The sequence below is a fragment of the Paramisgurnus dabryanus genome, chromosome 17, assembly GCF_030506205.2.
Source record: "Paramisgurnus dabryanus chromosome 17, PD_genome_1.1, whole genome shotgun sequence".
NCBI lineage: Eukaryota > Metazoa > Chordata > Actinopteri > Cypriniformes > Cobitidae > Paramisgurnus > Paramisgurnus dabryanus.
Genome location: NC_133353.1, coordinates 21,649,479 through 21,657,503, shown reverse-complemented (window position 1 = coordinate 21,657,503; position 8,025 = coordinate 21,649,479). Strand labels below are relative to the sequence as shown.

Genomic DNA, 8,025 nt, shown 5'->3' with positions numbered 1-8,025 from the left:
GTGTTGTGTTGTCTAATAAAGTTGAGCAGTCTCCTGCTGCAATTTTACTGAGTTTTGGAAGTTCATCTAAAATTACCTGCCACCATCAAATAACTAATTATGACACTATATTGTGGTACCAGCGTTCACAAAGAAACACTGAACTGAAACTCATTGGTTATATCTACTTTGAACAAAGAACTGTTGAAAAAACATTTGAGGACCATTTTAATGTGAGTGGTCATGGGAAAACACATTCCACACTTCATATTATGCAGCTGAAAAAAACTGAAGACAGTGCTGTGTACTTTTGTGCTGCCTATTAGCACAGTGGTGCTTCCTCCCCTTCCAGTAAACAAAAACCCTCCCTTAATAATACTGTAACAGAAAGCAACATTATATAGCTGCATATAACCAACCAGGATTTATTTGCATTTACTTTTGAATGAAAACATCTTTAAAAACCCTATGCTTTATCTCCCAACACACTTGTAGCCAATCAGCGGTAAGGTGCGTGTCAACTAAACGATGACATTGCCTGGGTTGCGTATGTGTGAGGTGGGTCTATCAAATGAAGGTCCAGATTCTGTTAGGGTAGGGGCATGTTTGTTTAGATGATTTTAAATGTCAACATTGGCTTTCAGAGATCATGGACCCTGCCTTTTAGGCCCTGTTTACGCTCTGTTTAGACTCCTACCACCTTCTTCGCCAAAAGTTCTCTCATCAATTAGGACTATTCTATTTATGTTTTCTACTTTCAATTAACAATGTGTTTCCAGTTCATTCCCGTCATTCACAACAGACACCGCACGCATCTCAAACGCAAGACACAACGTACTCACTCCATCGTGCGACCAATCCACAACTTACCAATACCTCTGTCTTTATCTGTGGGCTTCTGTAACATCCAGTCTGCTGTTAACAAATCTGAATTCATCCATGCCTTTGCCACACAGTCAGCCTTCAACTGCCTAGCTCTGACTGAGACATGGATTCGTCCAGAGGACTCGGCCACACCCACTGCCCTATCCTCAGGGGCTGTCCACACGGAGACGCGTATCACTGCATACGTATAAATTTGTTATCGTATTGGCGTTTCATCCACACGGATCCGGCGTTTTGGGAGACTGAATCCGCTATTTTTTGAAACCGGGTCCTAAAGTGGATAAATCTGAAACCGACACCCTTGGGGTTTCGTCTGTACAGCCAATCCGTATATTTTGTGAAGCGAAAACGTCATCACATCACGTGTCGGAAGCGTCACACGTAACAGCAACAACAACCCAGATAGCAAAAAATATCCGCAGGACTTCTTTTTGCCGCCAGCCCTAAGCTGTCGGCTATAGGTGCGCCTCGCTGGCGGGGATGAAACGTTTGCCGCCGAATACGTCACTCCCCCTTCTTGCGATTTGCCGCCGGCATCCAGCCGGCGGCCCAACTGCTTCATTTTCTCTGGCGGTTGCCTCCGTCTAACAGACCGCGGCAGGCTGGCGGCAAGCCGCTTTGAAATGTTCTCTAAATCGACCATTGGCCATGGAGTTAGAGTACACTGACAGCATTTTAACTACCTTTCACATTTGAAGCGGTTATACAATCATAATAGCCTATATATGTTAATTATATCCAATAGGATAGTTGTTTTGCTACAAAGCAAAGATATGTAAGTTATGTTTATACGAATGTGTTTTCAGTTAGTTTCCTTTTTTTACAGTTCAAGCATGTTTCACATGCATCTAAAGCCAGTAGGGTTTATAACAGATTCTTGAAGGTTTAGGAAATTACATTTAAATTACTTTGAAACTCTGAAGCGATTATACAGTAATATATGTAAAATATATCGAATTATTGTATGCACTCAGTCAGGTCAACATTTTTACATGTCTTTGATTTATGCACTTGACTGGAAATTTCCTTTATGTCTTTCATTATTTTCCAACATCGATTTTTTATTTATTTTTTAAAACCTTTTACATGTACAAGGATTATTTTGCGACCTGTACAAATTAATTTTTAAGTGTTAAAGCACAAACAGTGAAGTACCACCACCGGTCGAGAGGGGCAGCACCTCAACAAGACAGGAGAATTGTAAACCGGAAGATACCGTGTCCTGCCAGAGAGCACTCGTCGTTACAAGTTTTCAGTGTTTGAAGAGAGAGGATCAAGATACATATTTAAGAAAAAAGGCATCAATTACGATCGTTTAAGTAAGTACATGTTTCATTTTTGTGTAACGCAAGATTATGTTCATGTATATAAGTTGTTTAAATTACTTCGTTTGTCTGAACAAGTATGCTGCTAATCCCCTAGCTAAAGTGGCTAACAAGTGTTAGCGAACACATGCTGTTTTGCCTTTGTTACAGTACACACAGAGGTTAACACTCTGGGGTCGGCTGCGGCGCGGGCGCCGCAAACTCTTTATTTTTCAATCACTCCCCAAAGAGACTTAGATAACTCTGCTGATTTTGGACATACAGATATGATTTATACATCATTTAAAACGTTAAATTGTCTAGTTTTTTTCTGTCCACTCCCAATAAAAACAGCATGTTGTGCTTTTCGCAAAATTAAGAAAATAAACATGATGCGCGTTTTGTTCTCTCTCCCTCAGTGAAGTCCTTTCAGAAACACGTCAGAAAAATTAACTCTAACTTAACGAATATTTGTCATAGAAACAAAAGATAAATGTCTACATAATGCTTGGAATGTATGCTTTTGGAAGATGTAAGTGAAATCGAAAACAAATATTGTAATTCGTTGTTAACTGTATTAGAAGAGAGAAATGTACCGTCTTTCTTCTGTTGCTTCATTATCTATAATGAGCCACGCCCCGCTCCATTGAAGAGAAGAGCAGAGATCATCCATATTCATTAGTCAACCCCTCAGTCAATGGACATTCCGTCTCTGCAGCCATTCACTGCTGTGTTGAGTTTTAATCCGAGTGCTGGAAACATGACATCTACTTGTTTACTCGTGACTGTAACTAAAGTTATCTCCAGACGCGAGTGTGACTCGATCGACGTCCAAACGCACACACAAACACACAATGCCTCATATTTGAAGCGCTTTGTGGTATCATCATAAAAGATGCGATTGCACACATCACATACTTGTTTACTCGCGCCTAAATCTCCAGACAGACGCGAGTGTGTGTGCTTCGTCAGTGTGACGGGATCGATGTCCGACATCTAAATCCTTATTTACTTGCGGATGTGTGTCAGTATCTCCAGACGCGAGTGTTTTCTTTGTTCTTCCGTCAAACAGTTCACGTGATTGGAACACACATACACCAACACGCGAGTCAGGAAACTCGACGCGCTTTTTGGTATTCTTATAAAATACGCGATTGCAAACAGTACAATCCTTATTTAGTTGCGTCTAAGCGCATATCTTGGCACAGCAAGTTTATTAAACACAGGAACACGCGCATGTGCACACGTTTAGTGCATTCATGATCAACACGTGAGGTAATGGAGGCGGCTGTAAACAAACATTGATAAGTTTATCACGCGTGTCCCTGGTTGTGTTTCTACTATAATGATTACAAAAACACAAATAGGAGTCCAGACAACGATAGGCAGTTGTTCTTTTGAGCTTTCTACTGCACAAAAGTAAACCTCTCGCTGGCCAACCAAACACAAACCCTGTGTTCACTTTACGATGGCCAAACAGTACCTTTACCATGATTAGGCTACTATGGTTTTTAAAGGGTAACTTGTACTTGTGATATTAATAGAAAATATTTCAATAGAAATATATATAATGTGTGTGTGTGTGTTTACATTATATTGAAAAGTAAACCTTATCATGGTTTTACTACAGAGAAAGTTGCATTCCTGTTGAACATCCCCACAAGGCTCATTATGTGACTCATTATTCAACTCTTTTGTCTCTCAGCTGTCAATCATTGATTATTCAGGAGCTTTCCCGCCTCCACGCATACAGCCTTTCACAAGCAAAAGTGTCTTAAAAATTGTAAATCAATATCTTGCTTTATGTGAATAAGTAGGCTATATGATTTTCACATCATTTTGAAGAAAAAACTCTAGACTACTAGATGCTGTTTTGAAAAGTCTTGGGAAAACCTGTTTAGAATGAGTTTTGTGAAGTTATATCAGTGACTTAAAAATTTTGTTTTTTCAAAAACCACGCATAAACATTTTTCTCTCAAAAATACAAACATGTACATACATGTTGATTATATGATATTGAAGCCCAGTTTGTGATGAACACAGTGTTATGAGACTTTTGCCATTAATATGTTTTCAAGCAACTGAAAAAAGCACAAATGTCAGTGCATGTCAAAACTTCCCCAGGGCCCTAAAAACCCCTTAGACCCCAGAGGGTTAAGCAAAGTTCTAGTTCTTTTATTTTTTATTTAAAAGTTGCTACACTAAGTTTGCTCTCTGCTTCTAATCCAGTAGCTGAAGTGGCATTAACAATGTGGTTTTGTTCATATTTTCTTGCAGATAACTTGCCCAGAGCACAGCATCTCGTGTACAGCATGACGTTTTCAGCTATCAAGGTAGTATATTCTAGGTCTGTGTCTTAGTGTGCAGTGTTTTAACAGTATTGAAAATCAGTGGCGAACCGTGGGTACTTCAGCTGGGCCTTCAAAATATGCAATGAAGTGCAAATGCCTCTCCATCCATAATACTAGGCTATTCGTATTTCGTTAAATCATACAGTGAACGTGTAAAAATTCTGAGCACGCAAAGTTAAATTACAGAATGGGCATTGTCTGCCTTTAAATGCAGTTTAAAAGTTTAAAATTACTTTAATCTAACTGATAAACACAAATACAGACTCTGCTGCTCTGTAATGACAGGGGCTCTGTAAATTTGCATTTAACAGGCTTAAATTATGTTCTTTAATTTATTTTTTGGAAATATATATTTAGCTGTAGGATACCTTGTTAGCCTTTTTCATAAGGGGAAATATAGCACCCTGCATTCTCAGTGCACCTCCTTGTGGCTTATAACTGTTGTTATAAGATATCCAGGGCTCGCAAAATCTCTAGCCCGAGCCCCGAGGGCTACCAAAATGTATCTCCGCCCTGCCCGTCGAGTATAGCGGGGAAAAAAATATTTGAATGTTTTCATATTCTCTCAGATTTAGTTAGGAAATTATATTGTATGTAATTCGGTGTCGTCTGTCAGTCATTACTATCCTCACGTAACAAGTGAAACTGTCAGGAAGTAAAAGTATAATTAAACCCTTTATTTTACTCGTGTTCGCGTCATATGCACAGTCTCCTTTGCACGCGCTTCTCCCGGCTGTGCTCTTCACGAGTACGCGCTTAAGTTATTTCGTTTTTACCTCAGCCCTATCAAGCTAACCACAACGTCAATCACGTTTTCCGCCATTTACCTCAACCACTCTCACCGCAGAGATTCGGGGCACTAGACTGTATTAATATTAACGGTCTATGATCTTCGTCTTTGGTGTTTTACGGCAGCTCGCATCCAGTTTGTTGCATGCTTAGGACTTCATGAAGGCTTACAATGTTTTGTTTTTTACCCGCCCCCTTGAAATCAAAACGTGATTGGTCGATTTGCCCGTCACTCTCCACACCAAAACACATAGCTTGGCCTTCCCTGGGATTCATGAAGTCCTAACCAATGAATGAGCCAGATAACCGGGCCTTAATAGAGACAGACGATTCTGATTGGATTAGATGTTTTCATGACATGAACCTGACAGTAAGCTTAACGTTAGAACAGATGAGAGAAAATATATAACATGTATTGTATTAAATTGAATTAAATAGAAATTTTAAAATGTAAAAACATATTTTTATTGAATACTATATTATTTATTTGTATTATTATTATAAAAAAAAATTTTATTAATTTTTTTAGGCCTTCTCTGAAGGCGTAGAAGGCCCTGAAGGTTCCCCACTGTTGAAAATAGTGCCTTTAGTTATTGTTTTTTTATAATGTAGATTTCTAGAGACTCCAGAATGAAAACCAAGCCCTGCACTGCAAAAAAATGAATGTCTTTCTTAGTTTTCTTTTGTCTTGTTTTCAAATATTAATATCTGAAAATTCTTAAATTGAGATACACTGACTTGGTAAGCAAGTGGCTTAAGATATTAAGTTTTGTTTATTGAAATAAATGATGGAAATCAAGAGGTTTTTGTTTACTTAAAACAAGTCAAAATATTTACCTGTGCAGTAAGAAAAATAAACTTAATTCCAGTTTCAACTTGATCAACTAAATTTAAGTTTATTTTTCTTACTGCATTGGCAGATATTTTGACTTGTTTTAAGTAAAAAGAAAAACTCTTGATTTTTATCATTTATTTTAATAAACAAGACTTAATATCTTAAGCCACTTGCTTACCAAGTCAATGTATCTCAATTTGAGAATTTTTAGATATTTATATTAGAAAACAAGACAAAAAAAACCTAGGTAAGTCAATAATTTTTTGCAGTGTGAGGGAGAAGAAGCAAGCCCTGAGGGAATGTAGTGAACGAGCATGTGAGAACATGCACTCTTTCTTAAATTTCACTTTTTTTGTCTGTGATGTAGGTCCAATATTACCATATGCCTTTCATTTTGTAGCTTCAGATGACAGCGGCTCACTTTTGGCGTTGCTTGACAACACTTTGAGGCAGGATAAAAAGCTCCAGGAACAATTTGTAAGTGTGCTAATTTTGCCGTAGGGTAATCTAAAAAGTAAAATTAAGTTTGTATACTGCATATACAGTCTGAATCCACAGCCTGTCTCTCATTTATGTATGAGAAAATTCAGAGAAATGTATTTTGTAACACTTTTTTTGAATTTTCAGCTTTAGAGTATCTTCTCTAATCACCTTTCCATTAATACAACCTGGACTGGTGTAGGGAATCAAGCATGTTTTAGAGACCTGTTTCTGAAGACCATTGTTCAAAGTAAGTTAGATTTTTATATTTAAGTAGATGTGTATGGCCTTATGTTATTCAAATGGAATGACAGTTCTGTATTTTCTACAGGAGCCATCCGGAAGAACCCTGCAACCCAGGATGCCACTGATTGGGCTGTCCAGGTTAATGTTACGTGTTACCTGAAAGGAGCATCTGACCGTAAAGGCGGAAAAAGGCAGTACACAGCTGAGAGGGACCCACAGATGACCCCTTAAACCGAGGCTGACTACTGACACCCCAGCATCGCTGACAACTGGAAACCTTTCTTTATCCTGCAGTCAGTAACATCAAGAACCCTAAAGAATCCTGAAGTGTCACACTACACTCAACCAATCCACACTTCACTTTGAAAATTACTATTCTTTTATTTTTCAAATTCCCTGTGACCCTGCCCTAAGGGCAGCTCCTCGTATAGATATGGAATGGCGAGGATGTTTGTCCTTTATACAGGTGCACGAGATAAAGTACTGATTGTAAGCGCCTCATGCTTATACATTACATTCATGTGGATATTTTTTTTTATATCTTTAGTGTCTTTTACTGGGTTTTTTTAGTCATGTGGATTTGTTTTTTTTTATCATTCTGTTTATGTTGGTGTGTGGTGTTATAAGCTACTGGAACCTTGAATTTCCCCTTGAGGATCAATCAAGTATTTGTTCATTTTTAATTCACAATATACAGATCTTATTGCAGCAAAGTGAAAATATTGTGTTCCAGGTCAGCAGTGCCATTATAATAGTCTATTCTAGTCCAGAGCTTTCCTCTAGGATAAGTGATAATAATTTATTGTTAGAAATGACGATTTATTTGGTATGCTGCACGTTCTTTGGTACCAAATATCCTCATTACTTAATTTTATGTTTACTGGTAGCCAAATTCTTTTCATCCCAGAGCTGACCTCTAAATTATTAACAATTGTTGTAAATCAGGGGTTTTCAACTGGTTCTGTGCCAGGGACCACCATTTGGACTAACAAGTAATCCGTGGCCCGCTACTGTGTTTATGTGTGTGTGTGTGTGTGTGTGTGTGTGTGTGTGTGTGTGTGTGTGTGTGTGTGTGTGTGTGTGTGTGTGTGTGTGTGTGTGTGTGTGTGTGTGTGTGTGTGTAAGTACTCCTTACCTGTTAGTGGGATTTCTGGGC

The 8,025-nt window shown here is 38.4% G+C and overlaps 2 long non-coding RNA genes across 2 annotated transcripts; both read left to right on the top strand.

The window, feature by feature from the left end:
• Positions 1-1,732: 1,732 nt before the first annotated feature.
• LOC141280921 (uncharacterized) lies at positions 1,733-6,054 on the top strand. Its single transcript, XR_012335266.1, has 3 exons — positions 1,733-2,183; positions 4,446-4,501; positions 5,921-6,054. It is a non-coding gene; the product is annotated as an uncharacterized lncRNA (long non-coding RNA).
• A 435-nt stretch (positions 6,055-6,489) lies between these two features.
• LOC135778208 (uncharacterized) lies at positions 6,490-7,804 on the top strand. Its single transcript, XR_010544435.2, has 3 exons — positions 6,490-6,620; positions 6,771-6,873; positions 6,955-7,804. It is a non-coding gene; the product is annotated as an uncharacterized lncRNA (long non-coding RNA).
• The last annotated feature ends 221 nt before the right edge of the window (positions 7,805-8,025 follow it).